The following is a 17,389-nucleotide window of genomic DNA, read 5'->3' on the forward strand; positions in this document are numbered from 1 at the left end:
AGTGAGTGTGATAGGTCCTTGGAAAGAATGGAGCAGGTAGGTGGGAAGGAAGATGGACAGGTAGGACAGTTCAAAAGGGTGGTGCTGAGCCGGAGGGTTGGATCTGGGATGAGGTGGGGGGAGGGGAGATTTGGAAACTAGTGAAGTTGATGTTGATACTGTGTGGTTGAAAGGTCCGGAGGCAGAAGATGAGGTGTTCTTCCTCCAGTGGTCTGGTGGCTTGTATTTGGCAGCGGAGGAAACCCAGGACTTGAATGTGGGAGTGGGAGGGAGGGTTGTAGTGGTCAGCGACAGGGCAGTGGGGTCCCAGAGAGTTGCCTGAAATGCTCTGCAAGTTGGCATCCTGTCTCTCTGGTGTAAACGAGACCACTTCGAGAACAATGGACACAGTAGCTGAGGTGTGTGGATGTGCAGGAAAATCTCTGCCAGATGTGACAAGATCCTTTGGGCCTTGGATGGAGGTGAAAGGGGGTGTGTGGATGCAGGTTTTATGCCTCTCGTGATGGCAAGGGAAAGTGCCAGATATGGAGGGTGGGTTGGTGGGGCGCGTGGACCTAATGAGGGAGTCATGGAGAGAATGGTCTCTGTAGAACGCAGATAGGGGTAGGGAGGGAAATATATCTCTGGTGGTGGGGTCTGATTATAGGTGGTGGAAATGGCAGAGGAGAATGCACTGTATCTGGATATTAATGCGGTGGAAGGTGAGGAATGGGGGTTCTATCCTTGTTGCAGTTGGAGGGGTGGGGTTCAAGGGTGGAGTGCGGGCAGTGGAGGAGATGCGATTGAGGGCATTGTTAATCATGTGGGAGGGGAAAGTGCAGTCCTTGTCAAAGAAGGCCATCTGGAATCCCCTGGAGTGATATTGCTCATCCTGGGAGCAAATACAGCAGAGGCAGAGGAATTGGGAGTAAGGAATCGTGTTTTTGCAGGAGGAGGGGATGGGAGGAGGTGTACTCCAGGAAGCTGTGGGAATTGGTGGGTTTGAAATAGATGTCTGTGTTGAGTTGGTCACTGGAGATGGAGACACAGACTTCCAGGAAGGGAAGGGAGGTGTGTGAGATAGTTCAGGTGAACATATGTCAGGGTGGAAGATGTTCGTGCAGTTGATGAATTGTTCAACCTCCACGTGAGAGCTTAAGGTGGTGGCGATGCAGCCATCACTGTAGAGGAGGATGAGGTAGGGAATGGTGCCGGTGTAACTGTGGAAGATGGACTGGTCCATGTATCCTACGAAAAAAGCAGGCCCATGCAGTCCTGCATGGCTACCTCCTTGATCTGAAGGAAGTGGGAGGATTCAAGGAGAAGTTCTGCCAATTAAATGAGTGTGTTGGGGGAGGGATACTGGTTGGGTCGACAGGAGAGGAAGAAACAAATGGCTTGGAGGCCTTCACCATGGGGTGGACGTGTACAGGGACTGGATGTCCACGATGAAGATGAGGCATTGGGGGTCAGGGAACCAAAAGTCATGGAGGAGGTGGAGAGCGTGCATGGTGACACAAATGTGTGTGGGAAGTTTCTGGTCCAAGGGGAAAGGATGGTGTTCAGATATCAGATGATGAGTTCAGTGGAGCAGAAGCAGGTGGAGATGATGGGTCAACCAGGGAAGTCAGGTTTGTGAATTTTGGGTAAGAGGTAGAACTAGGCGGTGCAGGGTTGTGGAACTATGAGGTTCAAGGCTGTGGATGGGAGAACCCCTGAGGTGATGAGGTTGTGGATGGTCTGGGAAATGATGAGGTCATGGTCAAGAGGGCTGTAGGAGGAGAAATCTGTGAGTTGGCACCTGGCTTCAGCAAGGTGGAGTTGGTGTGCCAAACTACCAATGTGCCTGCCTTGTCAGCTGGTTTAATGGTGAGTTTGAGTCATCAGTAAAGGTCTCACCTTCATCCTACCACACTCTCAGGTCAAAGAATTCCATACACATTGCAACATTGAACGTTACTTCTGCCACCTCCACCTCTGTGCTACTTTTACAGTCATGACTCTCACCCACCCTCCGAGGACTCCTTCTCCCACCTCCAACATACTCCATCTTTTCGATTAGATTAGATTCCCTACAGTGTGGAAACCCACGGAGACATGGGGAGAATGTGCAAACTCCACAAAAACAGTTGCCCGAGGCTGGAATTGAACCTGGGACCCTGGTGCTCTGAGGCAGCAGTGCTAACCACTGAGCCACCATGCTACCCAGGACACCCCGTCCTGGTCTCTTATCCACCCCGACCTCTTCATCTCCAACTGCCACTGTGACATCGACTGCCTCAACTTGCCCACCCATCTCACTCACTCCAACCTCTCACCCTCACAATGCGCAGCCCTCCGCCCACTCTGCACCAACCCCAACCTCACCATCAAGCCAGCAGTTACACTGGCACCATCCCCCATCTCTTCCTCCTCTACATTAATGACTGTACTGGCACTACCTCATGCTCCCATGAGGACGTTGAACAATACATCAACTTCATCAACAACTTCCACCCTGATCTTAAGTTCACATGCACCATCTCAGACACTTCCCTCCCCTTCCAAAGACCTCTCCATCTCCATCTCTGGCAACTGACTCAACACGGACATCTATTTCAAACACATTGACTCCCACAGCTACCTGGACTACATCTCCTCCCACCCTCCCTCCTGTAAAAACATTATTCCTTACTTGCAATTCTTCTGCTTCTTCTGTGTCTGCTCCCAATAGGAGCAATTCCACTTCAGAACATCCCAGATGGCCTCCTATTTCAAGGACTACAAATTGCCCCTCCAGTGTATCTCCTCCACTTCCCGCACTCTGCTCTTGAACCCCACCTGGCCTTGAACCCCACCCCTCCAACCACAATAAGGATAGAATCTCCTTGGTCCTCACCTTCCACCCCACTAATATCCAGATAGAGCGCATCATCCTCCACCAGTGCTGTCACCTAAAATCAGACACCACCACCCAAGGCATATTTCCCTCCCTACCCATGTCGGCATTCCACAGAGATCATTTCCTCCGTGATTCCCTTGTTAGGTCCATGCCTCCTACTAACTCACCCTTCACATCTGGCAACTTCCCTTACAGCCCCAAGAGGTGTAAAACCTCCATCCAAGGCCCCAAATTATCTTTTCACATCCAGCAGAGAAATTCCTGCACATCCACACACCTCATCTACTGTGTCCATTGTCTTGATGTGGTCTCCTCTACTTCAGGGAGACGGAATGTCAATTCACAGAGCATTTCAGGGAACATCCGTGAAAAGTAACTATGCCCCTTAGGTCCTTTTTATATATTTCCCCCCCCCATCATAAATCTATGCTTCAAGTTCTTGCACCCCCAAATCAGGGAAAAGACTTTGTCTATTTACCCTATCCATGCCCCTCATGATTTTATAAACCTTTGTAAGGTCACCCCTCAGCCTCCAATGCTCCAGGGAAAACAGCTCCAGCCTATTCAGCCTCTCCCTATAGCTTAAACCCTCCAACACTGAACCCTCTTCTGAAGTACTGTGTGCAGTTCTGGTCAACCAGTTTAATAATAGAAAGATATTATTAAACTGGAGACGGTTCAGAAAGTACTTAACAGTATCTAGCCAGGAAAGGAGGGTTTAAGTTATAAAAATCGGTTGGGACTTTTCTCATTGGAGTGCAGGAGGTTGAGGGGTGGCCTTATAGACCTTTATTAAAACTTGAGGGGCACAGATCAGGAGAATAGCAAAGATCTTTCCCCTAAGGTGGGGGAGTTTAAAACTAGTGGGTACTTTTATTAAAGGTGAGGGGGGAAAGATTTAAAAAGGACATGAGGGACAACTTGTTTTACATAGAGAGCGGTTTGTGTATGGAATAAACTGCCAGAGGAAGTGGTAGGTGCAGGTACGTTGCAAGGTTTAAAAGAAGTTTGGATAAGTAGGGAATAGGAAAGGTTTGGAGGGATATGGGCCAAACACAGGAAGATGGGACTAATTTACTTTGGGAGCATGGTTGGCTGGACTAGTTGGACCTAAGGGTCTGTTTCCATGCGCTATCACTCACTCTATGACTCTTATGCATCCAGAATGATGGGAGCTGAGGAATTCAGAATCCATGTTACAAAACACTGCTTTACATGAAGAATGTTGGAGACCTGGAATTCTGTCTCTCTCCCATGATATTGGTAGTCAAGGCCATTAAGCAACAAAGCAGGTAAACAGATTTGGGATGCAGAGGAGCCATAATCTCAATGGTTGTGCGTGTGTGTGTATATTTGTGTGATTGCGTGTATATATCTATCTGTGTGTGTGTGCGCGTGTGTGGCTGTGTGCCTATGTCCATCTATGCATGTCGGTGTGTGTGCTTTTGTCTCCGTGTTTTCCCTACCATTGTGGGTGTGTGTGTGCTTTTGGTCTTTGTTTCCCCTGTGTTTGAGCATCTCCTGTTATTTTCAAACATAATGTTCAATTAATCTGTCGGTTACAGCTTTGCGAATAACGTTCGCATATTTCTGTTTGCCACCAATGTGTGTCCTGATAAATCGAAGTAACTACTTACTGTGCTGGATAAAAACTCAGATAAGGGTAAGCCAGTGAACTTAGAGAAACCAGTTCACTTGCAGAGGTGCTGGAGTATGACATTTTTCCGTTTGTAAATACCAGGTTGTCCCAGTCTGTGGCGAGTGCTGACAGCTTGCTGGGAAACGAAACTGAACCGCACAAGAATATCAGGAAATACCAACTGGATATAAAATTTTCTTAACCTTGTAAAAGCTGTTTCGATTGGATGGAATGTTTAAAACAAACAATAGATTATTTACTCAGTGGGTCCACACAGGTACCAGCTACACCAGCAACGCGTCTGAACCCTCCATTTGTGACCGTGTTGAGCATGATTGACTGGGCCCTCAGCCTGTCGGACCCATTTCCTGCACTTCTCGCCTCATTCTTCCTTCCCTCCCTCCCACAACAGCCCGACAGTGTCCCCCTCGTCCTCAATTTTCATTGCATCAGTATCCGCCCCCCCCCCAAAGGATCATCATTCTGTCACCTTCAGCGGGATGTCACCACTAGACACATATTCCACTCCCCTTCCTCGTCAGTTTTGTGCAGGGACTGTTCCCTGGTCCACTCCTTCCTCCATTCCCAATACATCCCTACACCCCATGGCACCCTCCCCTGCTTCCTCGCTCCTCAATATCCAAGGCCCCAGACATATCTTCCAGGTGAAGCAGCGAATTACCTGCACTTCACTCAATCTAATCTCCAGTCCAGTTACCCTTCCTCAGAACAGTTCAGTTTGTATATGTGTTCTGTAAAATTTGTTCTGAGGAAGGGTAACCAGACTGAAACGTTAACTTTGATTTCTCTTCACAGATGCTGCTATTCATATACCCATCCAGATACCTTTTCAATGTTGTAATTGTACCAGCCTCCATCACTTCCCCTGGCAGCTCATTCCATACACGCACCACCCTCTGTGTGAAAAGGGGGCTTTGCCCCTTAGGTCCCTTTTAAATCTTCCCATCCCCATCCTAAATCCATGCCTCTGGTTCTTGCAACCCCAAATCAGGGGAAAGACCTTGTCTATTTACCCTATCCATGACCCTCATGATTTTATAAACCTTTATAATGCAGGGCTTTTCTAGTAACTTCTGTTTTTGTTACAGACTCCTATGCACTGTCTGCAAAGAAGACCCCAAGCTTCCAGTTGCTCACCATTTCAAAACATCACTGTGTACCCAGCATCGCTGTCTCAGGCGCACTGCAGTCCTCCAGTGAAGCTCAGCACAAGCTGGAAGAACAGCACTTCATTTTCCACTTGGGCACCCTGCAGCCTTCAGGACTCAATACTGAGTGTACGAATTTTAGAGTCTGAAGACCTCCTTCCGTGCACATTGCCTCTCCCGCACTCAGGCACTGTCTTACCATGGGTTGCTTTCAGTACAGGCAATCCACCTTCACCCACTCATAGTCCGCATTATCATGTAGCTTTTATTCTTTCCTGTGTTCCCACCCCACCCCCCCCTTTCTCTGTCTATGCTCCATCTCCACCTATCCATTGTCAACTCCCCTTCCCATCTCTTCTTTATATGACTTGGTATCAAGTGTTTTCACTCAGTGAAGCCCTTTGACAAAAGTTATTAGGACAAGTTTATAATTCAGCACAGCCATACTGAAAGGTGTTGGGAAGGTGCTAGTCATGGACGAGGAAGTGATCTCCTCTACTGGTCACAAAATTACCTTTCTGTTCTGCATTGTAAGAAAGGGTCCTACTTTTACCAAAACTTCACTAGCAATTGACAAAAATGCCACTTGGGAGATGAAATGAACTGTATAAAAGTGAAGTGCCTTTGAAAGATAATTGGATTGACCATCTGAAAGCTATGTTTCAGGAAACAGCAGCAGAGTGGTTTTAATTCTAAGACACAGCAAAGGCAGGAATCTTCACAATCTCACCACATCCAAAAGTGCATGAAAGTGAATTAAGTAATGATGAATTTGTGGATTGGGGATAAGGTGAGCCATCCCCTCATTCCTGACGAAGAGCTTATGCTCAAAAGATTGACTCTCCTGCTCCTTGGATGCTGCCTGACAGGCTGTGCTTTTCCAGCACGACACTCTCATCTCTGAATTTGTGGTAACTAGTATGTGCCCAGCAGGAGAGCTGCTCTATTATTGACATATAGGAACAGATCAGTTTTGGCTGTTTTCAAACACTAGGCTGACTCCATTACTCTTGTTCCATGGCTTCAGATTCATTTATCCAAGAGGGCTAACAGGGTTTGGAGACAGTTAGGACTGCAGAAGCCAGAGTCAATAGATGTGGAACTGGAAAAGCACAGCAAGTCAGACAGCATCTGAGGAGCAGGAAAGTCAACATTCCAGACTGAAACACTTCATGAGGACGAAGGGGGGGAAGTGGAGTCCAGATGTAAATGGGATGGGGGCTGGGGTGGGGTTGGGGGAGGGGTAGATGAGTTGGTGATAGGTGATTGCAGGTAGAGGATTATTGTAATTGGTAGTGGGAAGGGTGGTGCAGATAGGTGAATAAGAAAATGGACTGGTTCGGACAGTCAGGAAGGTGAAGGGGAGTGGGAGGGCTGGGCATGGGATAAGATGGAGGGAATTTGAAGCTGGTGAAGTCAATGTTGAGGCCATTGGGCTTTAAGCTCCCCAGGCAAAATATAAGGTGTTGTTCTTCCAGTTTACGTTTGGCCTCGCTTTGACAGTGGAGCAGACCAAGGATGGACATGTTGCTGGGGGAGTGGGAGGGCAAATTAAAATAGATTGGGTTGGTTGATGCATGCAGAGCGCAAATGCTCCACAAACTGGTCTCCGAGTCTGCATTTTGGTCTCCCTAACATGGAGGAGACCACGTTGGGAGCAATGGATACAATATATCAAGTTGGACGAAGTGCAAGTGAATCTCTGCCGGATCTGGAAGGACTGTTTGGGGCCTTGGACCGAAGTGAGAGGGGAAGTGTGGGGGCTGGTGTTGCACCTCTCGCGAATGCAGGGAAAGGTACTGGGTGTGGTGGAGAAGTAGGTCGGGAGTGTAGAGTTGATGGGGGAGTTGCGGAATGAACGGTCCCAGGGGAAAGCAGGTGGGCTGGTGAAGGAAATATTTTTTCAGTGGTGAGGTCTAATTGTAAGTGGGGGAAATGTTGGAGGAAGATGTATTAGATTCGGAGGTTGGTATGTGGTACATGAGCACTCAGGGGACTCTATTTTTACTGTTGTTGTGGGGAGGTTTGAGGTCAGAAGCGTGGGAGATGGAGGAGATGCTGTTGAGGGCATCCTGAATTACTAAGGAGGGGAAGCTATGGTCCTTAAAGTAGGCGGATATCTGGGGTGTCCTGGAGTAGAATGCTCCATCCTGGGAGCAGATGCGTGGTGGCAGAGGATTTGAGAGTATGGGAGAGCATTTTTGCAGGAGGGTGGTTGAGAGGAAATGTAGTTGAGTTGTTGTGGGAGTTAGTGGGTTTGAAATGAATGTCAGTGGTGAGTTTCCCGAGATGGAAGTGTAGAGGTCCAGGAAAGGGAGAGAGGTGTCATAAATGCTCCAAATGAATTTGAGAACAGGGTGGAAGGTGTTGGTGAAATTGATGCAGTCAGGTCTAATAGGCTAAGGACTATAATTAGTTGCCAAGTACAGTCCACCTTGTTGCTATGGGGCAACGGCAGAACAAATAAGTATAGAGCGTTCAGGAGGATGAGGATTGGTGTTCTTTACTGTTAAAATTACTTGATTCCTCTCTCCCCTCCTCCCCTTCCAGTGGGACTGTCAGTTCTTTTCTCCGTTGAGGCCCTAAACGATTATGTCGAATCCAGCAGAGATTTTCCTGCACATCCACCTACCTCTCCTACTGCATGCGTTGTCCTCGATGTGGTCTCCTCTACACCAGGGAGACAGGATGCCTACTTGTACATAGAACATAGAACATAGAAGAATACAGCGCAGTACAGGCCCTTCGGCCCTCGATGTTGCGCCGATCCAAGCCCACCTAACCTACACTAGCCCACTATCCTCCATATGCCTATCCAATGCCCGCTTAAATGCCCATAATGAGTGAGAGTCCACCACTGCTATTGGCAGGGCATTCCATGAACTCACGACTCGCTGAGTAAAGAACCTACCCGTAACATCTGTCCTATACCTACCACCCCTTAATTTAAAGCTATGCCCCCTTGTTGGATGATTACTTTGCAGCAGTTAAAATAGAGGTAGAGATGGAGCATGCTTGTAACCCCCAGAAAATTAATGTTGAATATCAGATTCAAAATAAGCAAAATAACAGCAATGAACAAAGCAAAGTAGTGAGAACAGAACACCTGAGGAGTCAACTCTCCACACAAAAGCTCCTTACAGTACTCTGATATTTTTCTCTCCACATACATGTAGGTGCACTCCTAGGTCTTCCTCTTCTCTATCAGCACTCACTTCTCTTGACGACTCTTCCCTACAGACACTGTTATAAACCCTCTTACAGGGCCTTTCACTTCCCTGGTCCACCTGCCATTCTTAATTGGATGGCAATAATGGAGGATTCATTTAGGTATTATTTATATAACATTGCTTCAGCAGACTTCAGACCCATATTTAATCCCAATGTCAGGGTTGTAAACACACAGAAAAAGTCAATTGCAAACTTAATGAAGAAAAACAGGGCAAAGATGGATGATCTCCTAAAAGCTCTGTTTTCTTCCAGCCAGCCAACTCCTAATCCAAACCTCCAACTCACCCTCAATGCCATACCTGGAATGCATGCACCAAACAACCCCACCACCCTGTGATCAATCACTTCAACTCCCCCAAGAACATGCAAGTTCCAGAAACTTCTCCACCGCAAAACCAAACCCACCTGTCAACTGGAGGAAGAATGCCTCATTTTCTGCCTCAAGACACTGCAACCAAATGGCATCGGTATCAAACTTACCAGTTTCTAAATCTCCACTCCCTCCACCTCATCACAGATCCAACCCTGTAACTCGGCACTGCCCTCTTAATCTGTCCTACCTGTACATCTTCCTTCCCACCTATCTGGTCCACCCTCCCCACCGACCTATCACAACTGCATCACTACCTTCACCCCAGCCCCACCACCCATATTCATCTCTCAGCACCCTGCCCCTTCCACATTTCCGCTAAAGGGCTTTTGCCTGAAACATGGACTGTCCTGGCCTCGGATGCTGCCTGACCTGCTGTGCTTTTCCAGCGCCACACCTTTCGACCCTCCAGCATCTGCAGTCCTCATTTTATCCTTGTCCTTTCAAATCTGGCAGTTAGACACACCATTATTCTGCCATTTTCACATTCCGATCAATTTATCTGAACTTTCAACATTGTTTTTCCACCAGCACCCTACACATACTACCTCCAAACATTAGCATAACTGATCACTCCACGCTTCATTTCAGCTCTGATGAAGAGTCATCTAGATGCAAAACGTTTGCTTACTATTTCTCCATGGATGTTGCCTGAGCCACTGTAATCTCTAGCATTTGTTGTTTTCATTTGATTCCCAAGCAGTTGTAATCAAAGTTTTGAAGATTTGCAGACGAAATGAATAATCCTGGAAAATATTCACTGAAATGTTCAGATAGCAAGGAGCAGAAGCCAAGAATTAGTAACAGTAGAAGCAGACTGGAGAAGTGGATGGGGTGATTTCCAGGGAAGCTCATTGATGAAACAATGAGAAATCATTCTGAAGGGAGTCAGAATTGAAGGGATGATCAGATGGAAATGTAACAAAAACAGAAGTTGCTGAAAAAACTCAGCAGGTCTGGCAGCATCTGTGAAGAGACATTAGAGTTAACGTTTTCGGATTCAGTTAGGTTCTGAAGAAGGGTCACTGGACCGAAACGTTAACTTTGATTACTCTGCACAAATGCTGCCAGACCTGCTGAGCTTTTTCAGCAACTTCTGTTTTTGTTTTTGATTTACAGCATCTGTAGTTCTTTCAGTTTTTCCTCAGATGGAAGGTAACTGGAATTGGAATGTGCTTGTGCAAAATGTTTCTAAAACAATGCTGTAAATCAACTACAACCATCAATGCATTCGTGAAGAAATCGGTAAACAAGTTAAACTATGGTCATGTCCACATTCAGCCCTGAAACAAAGGCACTTCTGGGCATGCGTGGGCGGCATGGACTCACTCAGCATGCGCCTGTCGTAACGCTCAAGGAGCATGCGCGGACCGCAAATTTCGCCTGAGACAGAAACAGAAAGTGCTGGGGGTACTCAGCAGGTATGGCAGCATCTTTGGAGAGAGAAACAGCGATAATGTTTCGAGTCTAGCGACCCTTCATTAGAACAGAGCTCACGATGCACGGGCATAGCAACGACTCACTGAGCATGCGTAGATGGCCCGGACTCACTGGGAGAATGCTTGGACGGCAAGGCCTCACTGAGCATGCGTGGATGGCCCGGACTCACTGGGAGAATGTCTCACTGAGCATGTGAGCCTGAGGCCGCACTGGGCATGCGCACCTCCCTGCCCAGGAGGGAGTGCAACATTTCAGCATGAACTTTCTGGTCGCTGCTTTAAACAGAAAATCCTTTCCCACGTCCAATCCAGCTTTATAATAAAACAGCTTGATTCCTAATTGTTGGTTTTGCTGTTGACTGTAGGATCTTACTGTTCTCACATTCGACCTGAAATATTAACTCTGTTTTCCCTTCATAGATGCTACCAGATTTGCTGAGTATCTCTCGCAATTTCTGCTTTCATCCCAAATTATTCATTGTTAATTTAACCTTTGGACAACGATGTAAATCGCGCATGAATCGATTTATTTGCAAACGAACTGCTAATTGTACATTATGTATATTTCAATAAAAGTTCCAGTCGCCGTCATTTTTAGATTCTTGTAAATGAGACGGTGCCAAAGTTCCAAACACGTCGTTACCGCATCTTTTAGATTCATATCATACTTTATTACGGGCAATTGCTTGCAACTTCTCTCTGCTGGGCTTGTGTTTGTGTGGCGGTAGGATTTTCTCTGCAGTTCAGAAGCTGGGAGCTGAGAGATACGATACAACAGGACAGCTTAAATCCGGACAGAGGAATTTGTGATATAAAATAAATGGCAAAAATGTGTAATAAAATATGATAGCACAAAGATATTGTAGACGCGGTGGACATTAAAGTATCAACAACGAAATTATAACATACCCTCTAAGGAAATCACGAAAATGAGATTTCAATCTGGAAGTGACTACCCCAGGGTATGTTTGATGCTTTCGATGCTTTTCGATGCTTTGATGCAGAAACTAATACAGCACACGAGATATAAACAAGTAGGATGTGAAGACAGAATTTAGATGAATAAATGTGGTTGATGCGGATGGTAAATATCACTATTACAAATGATCCAGTCTCTAATGTAAAGACCAAAGACGTCACCTGCCTAAATCAAGTGGTAGTTATTACAGCAACTATTCATGTGGCAACGTTTATGCGTTGCAACATCCGAAAAGTGCTTCATACGAGCATTATAAAGCAGAATATGACACTTGAAATATAAAGAAATGTTAGGTCTACCTGGGCAGAGAAGTAGATTTCAATTAATACCTCAAGTAGGATGGGGAGATAGGGACATGGAGAGATGAAGGGAGAGCATCTTAAGAGGTTGGATAGAGCTCAGGCACAACAGCCAGTAGACAGCATTTACAACTGCGAGTGCACCAGAAACCAGGATTAAAAGAGCGTTGTGGGATGATAGGAGATTGCAATAAGACATAGTACATAGAACATTACAGCGCAGTACAGGCCCTTTGGCCCGCGATGTTGCACTGCCTCGTGAAACCAATCTGAAGCCTATCTAACCTACACTATTCCATTATCACCCATATATTTATCCAATGACCATTTGAATGCCCTTAAAGTTGGCAAGTCTACTACTGTTGCAGGCAGGGCGTTCTACACCCCTGCTACTCCCTGAGTAAAGAACCTACTTCTGACATCTATCTTATATATATCACCCCTCAATTTAAAGCTACATCCCCTCGTGCTAGCCATCACCATCTGAGGAAAAAGACTCTTACTGTCCACCCTATCTAATCCTCTGATCATCTTGTATGTCTCTATTAAGTCACTCTCAAACTTGTTCTCTCTAATGAAAACAGCCTCAAGTCCCTGAGCCTTACCTAATAAGACCTTTCCTCCATTGCAATGATAGGGGAAGGGTGAAGTCATGGTGCAATTTATGAATAAGAATTTGAGTTTTAAATCAATATATTGCTTGACTGTGAGCCAATGTATGTCAGTGAGCACAACAGTGTTGGGGAAGGGCATTTGCTTTGAATTAGGTGCAGAGTTTTGGATGACCTCAAGTTAGTAGAAGTCAGAAATAGCATCAATGACTCACCTCATGACAACCAATATGTACTGTAGGTGATACTTTCCTTCACCATTCACACTGCATTAGTTACAGAACTTTGAAATCTATGACAGTGCACTAATAACAATGATTTATCTGGGAACTAATGAATGTCATGTCCATTAATCTGTATCATTGATCAATCACACTGTGCAATAATAAAGCTGAAATTAATTGCCTTAATATATTTCAGGTGTAGCACTGAGATGCTAGTGACTTGTAACTTCTGAAATACTTTTTAAAGTTACTTTAAAAGTTAACTAAAATATTTTTTAAAAGTGAAAAACATTTTTTGAACAATGCAGTAGATATTAATCATTCAACAAATAAATAAAAGTTCAGGAGAAGCTCAACAGATCTGGCAGCATCTGTGGAGAGAAAGCAAAGTTAATGTTTCAAGTCCAGGTCTCCTTTTCAGAAGAGTCACTGGACTTAAAATGTTAAGTCTGCTTTCTCTCCACAGAATCTGCCAGGCCTACTGGGTTTCTCCAGCACTTTGTGATTTTGTTTCAGATTTCCAGTATTCACACGTCTTTATTTTATTTTAGAATTAATCATTGTTTTAAAAAAATCATAAAGAATAATGGTCTTAGAATTCATGGAGAGGGAGGAGAGGACATGATGACAGAGAATACGACAAATAAAGCTAAAGAAATAGGAGTGAGTTCACAATCTGAAGTTGTGGAACTCAGTATTAAAGTGTCTAATCTGAAGATGAAATGTTGTAACTCCAGTTTGTGCTGTGATTCACTGGAGCATTGCAACATGCCAAGGACAGACAAGTATGCATGTGAGCAGGATGCTGTGTTAAAATGACCAGCTGTGGGGAGGTTGAGATCAGATTTGCGCATGGATCAGAAGTATTCTGGAAAGCAGTCACCCAGGTGAAAAAGCAGGTTTTGTATCTACTGCGGTTACATGGGCAAGTGCAGTGAGAAGTTGGGGGTGGGGATGGTGGTATTGGTGGTCATCGAGGAATGGACTAGGGTACCCCAGAGGGAACAGTCCCTGCAAAATGCATTATAACTCTATAACTTTCACATGGTCCATCTCTGACAGTTCCCTTCCTTTCCTTGACCTCTGTCTCTATTTTGGGGAATAAACTGTCCACTGCTGCCCACTACAAAGCCACCAACTCCCATAGCTACCTTCACTACGGTTCTTCACACTCCAGTCCTTCAGGAGTCCATCCCATTCTCCCAGTTCCTTCACCTATGTCATATAATATTGGATGATGTCACCCTCTAAAACAATTGCTGCTGACATGGCTTCTTTCTTCCATAACTGTGGTTTCCCGCTCACTTTGGTTGACAGGGTTCTCAACTACATCCAACTATCACCCATGCTTCTGCCCTTGCCCCTTCCCATCACTCAACACAACAGTGTGATCAGGTCCTCCCTGTCCTTACCTTTCATCCCACCAGCCTCAGCATTCAAAGGATATTCATCCATCATTTCAGACAACACCAGCAGAATGCCATAACCAAACACATCTTTTCCTCACCCCCCCCCCCCCCCCCCCCCCCCCACACCCCCTCCCTGCCCCACCACCTCTGTCTGCATTTCATAGGGACTGTAGGGACTGTTCTCTCTGGGACACCAAGTCCATTCTTTGATGACAACCCACACTAACACCCTTCCCATGGCACCTTCCCATGTAACTACAGAAGGTGCAATTCCTGCCCCTTCACATCTTCCCTGCTCACCATCCAAGGGCCTAAATAGTCTTTCCAGGTGAAGCAGCATTTTGCTTGTACCTTGTACAATCTTGTGTATTGCATTTGCTGCACCCAAAGTGGTCTATTTTAAATTGGAGAAATCAAGCGCAAACTGGGTGACCACTTTATAATACCTCCGGTCTGTCTGCAGGCATGACCCTGACCTTCCTGTAGCTGGTCATTTTAACACAGCATCCTGCTCGCATGCCCACATGTTTGTTCTCAGCACACTGCAGTGCTCAAGCAAATTACAAGTAGAAACTGGAGGAATAACATCTCATCTTCAGACTAGGCACTTTACAACCTTCTGGACTTGAGTTCAACACTTTCAGATTGTGAACCCACTTCAATTCCTTCCCTTTTAGCTTCACTTGTTTTATTCTCTGTCACCACATCCTCTCTCCTCTTCCCCCATTCCAATGGAACCATCTGTTCTTTCCTGTTTGGCAGTTAGACACACTATTGTTCTACCATTCTCCCATTCTAGTCACTTACTCCACACTAGCATCATTCTTTCTCCCCCAGCACTTGACTGACTCCTGCCATTATTACATAAATGCTGCCCCCTCCACACTTCTCGTCGGCTCTGATAGAGTCATCCAGACTCAAAACATTAGCTTGCTCTCTCTCTCCACAGATGCTGCCTGAACCCGTTGTGACTTCCAGCTTGGCTTTGTTTTCAGTACAGATTCAGGCATCTACAGTAATTGGCTCCTAATGTGAGAGTCAGCCTGATTAGTATTGTTAATTGAATAAACTAGTGTTTAGTATATGCAAGTTGTAAGATACTGGTTAAACCTGGTATGCTTAATAAATAGGATACCTCATCAATAATGTCTGTTGATATGACAACCCTGGAACCTGCCTGAGCCTGTGAGGCTCGAAGAATTTTCACTCCTACTCACTTAGTTATATCATGTAGACAGTTAGGGAAAGGTTGTTTTTCACTAGTGTGAGGACTGACCTTGCCTCTTTCTACATTGAGTCCCCTCAGAGTGCATTCCATGCCCTTGCCATGGTCAGTGCCTGTTCCAGTTGTGCCTGTTATTTAACATTGAAGGAGCACTGATCCATCAGCTGAAAGGAGGCCATTTGCCCATGCTTAACCCATGCATGACAATTCATTGGGTTTAAAGTCAGACTTTCTGTCATGGTTTGATATACTGAGGGATTTCCTGTGCCAGAGGACAGTTAGGAACCAATGTTTCTCGTCATTCCTGAGTGACAACATTTCATTTTCCATCTGGACATCTTGCAGTTTCTGAGACTCAACTTTAGAACCTGACTCCATCTTTCCGGTTTTTTTTAACCAACCCCACATCAGGTCCTGTTTTGTCATGGGACACTTTTCACACGGCCCACCAATTTCCACTCACTCTCAGACATATTCTCACCTTACGTGATTTGCTTTCAACACTGACTATCCATTCGCTGCTACCCTCAGGCCTCAGTATCACTTATTCAGCTTTTCTTTTAACTTGATATACAAGCCATATCCCTTCTTTTACCTAATTCTTTCATCCCTCCTGGCCTCTCTCTCTCTTGAAACATTAATTCTGCTTTCTCTGCACAGAGATGCTGCCAGATCTGCTGTGTTTCTCCAGCATTTTCTGTTTTTAATTCCTTTGTAATGATAATTCGGCAGTTTCACAATCCATTACTGAGACTATTTATACCTTCTTCCAGATTGAATGAATTAAATTAATTTACATTCTTTAGTTCCTCTTCAGGTTTGAACTCATGCTTGTAGATTTCTAGCCCAGTAATAATACTCCTGAACATAGTGAACAAAAAACTGTGAAAGAACTGCGGATGCTGGAAATCAGAATCCAAAACAAATACTTTGTACTGTCTCTTTAAGTACATGTTACTTTCTTCTATTTTATTCCTTCGCTGGATGTGGGCGTCATTGTCTGGGCCAGCCCGTTCCCAGTTACTCTGGAATGGGTGGTGGGGAGCTGCCTTCTCGAATCGCTGCAGTCCATGGGGTGGGGGTACTCCAAGATGCTGTGAAGGAGGGAGCGTTCTTTGGCAAAGTGTTCTTCGCTGAGACGCTTTCCCTGGGAGTGCCTGCGGGGTGCGCTCATGAGCACTGAAGGTGTGTGCCAGACTGCCAGCCCGAGCGCTGCCAATAACCACGATCAGGAAAGGGACCGAACTCCCCCAGAAGTTGTAAGCGGGACGCCAGGAGGCGCTGTGCTGCTAGAACAGGGAAGTGTGCAATCAGAGGGACACTCACCCACCTTTCACAGCAACCTTTCGGAGCCAGACTCACAGGTGCTCTGCGGTGCTCAGCTCCGAGTTCTGCGGCTCCCCTCCAATGCCGCGACCATGAATCAGGCAGGCAAGATCAGTCAGACATATAAATCAGGCGGGCAGGCGGACAAATCAGACAGACAGCAATTTCAGACAGGCAGATAGATCAGACAGGTAAGCAACTCAGATAGACAGCAATTTCAGACAGTGCACAAGCAGGAGGCTGGAGGAACACAGCAAGCCAGGCAGCATCAGGAGGTGGAGAAATAAACCTTCTTCAGGGATGGAGGTGCGGCTAGGGGGAGGGAGCCAGGGTATTGGGTGGGGCGAGGGGCGGAATGGTGAAGTACTGATAGGTGAATACAGATAGTGGGTACCACCTGGCTGGTCGATGGGCGGAATGAATCCGTTTGGTAGCTGGAAGGAGGGGTTGGTGGGTGGAATGGAAAGGAGGAGGCAAGGCTGGAAAGGGTGCCAGGATGAGAAGGTCGTTTGAAATGAGAGAACTCAATGTTGAGTCCTCCAGGCGGAAGATAAGGCGATATTCCTTCAATGTGCGGTCTGGTTCACTGTGGCAATGACAAGGATGGA

General features: G+C 46.0%; 1 long non-coding RNA gene across 1 annotated transcript in view; it reads left to right on the top strand.

The window, feature by feature from the left end:
• The window catches only part of LOC122562998, an 8,828-nt gene extending 1,978 nt beyond the window's left edge, over positions 1-6,850 (top strand). Inside the window, exons 3-4 of the long non-coding RNA XR_006315464.1 lie at positions 4,025-4,152; positions 5,609-6,850. This is a non-coding gene — a long non-coding RNA (uncharacterized LOC122562998). The remainder of the gene's footprint in view (positions 1-4,024; positions 4,153-5,608) is intronic.
• The last annotated feature ends 10,539 nt before the right edge of the window (positions 6,851-17,389 follow it).

The sequence above is a fragment of the Chiloscyllium plagiosum genome, chromosome 26 (genome assembly GCF_004010195.1).
Source record: "Chiloscyllium plagiosum isolate BGI_BamShark_2017 chromosome 26, ASM401019v2, whole genome shotgun sequence".
Classification (NCBI taxonomy): Eukaryota; Metazoa; Chordata; class Chondrichthyes; order Orectolobiformes; family Hemiscylliidae; genus Chiloscyllium; species Chiloscyllium plagiosum.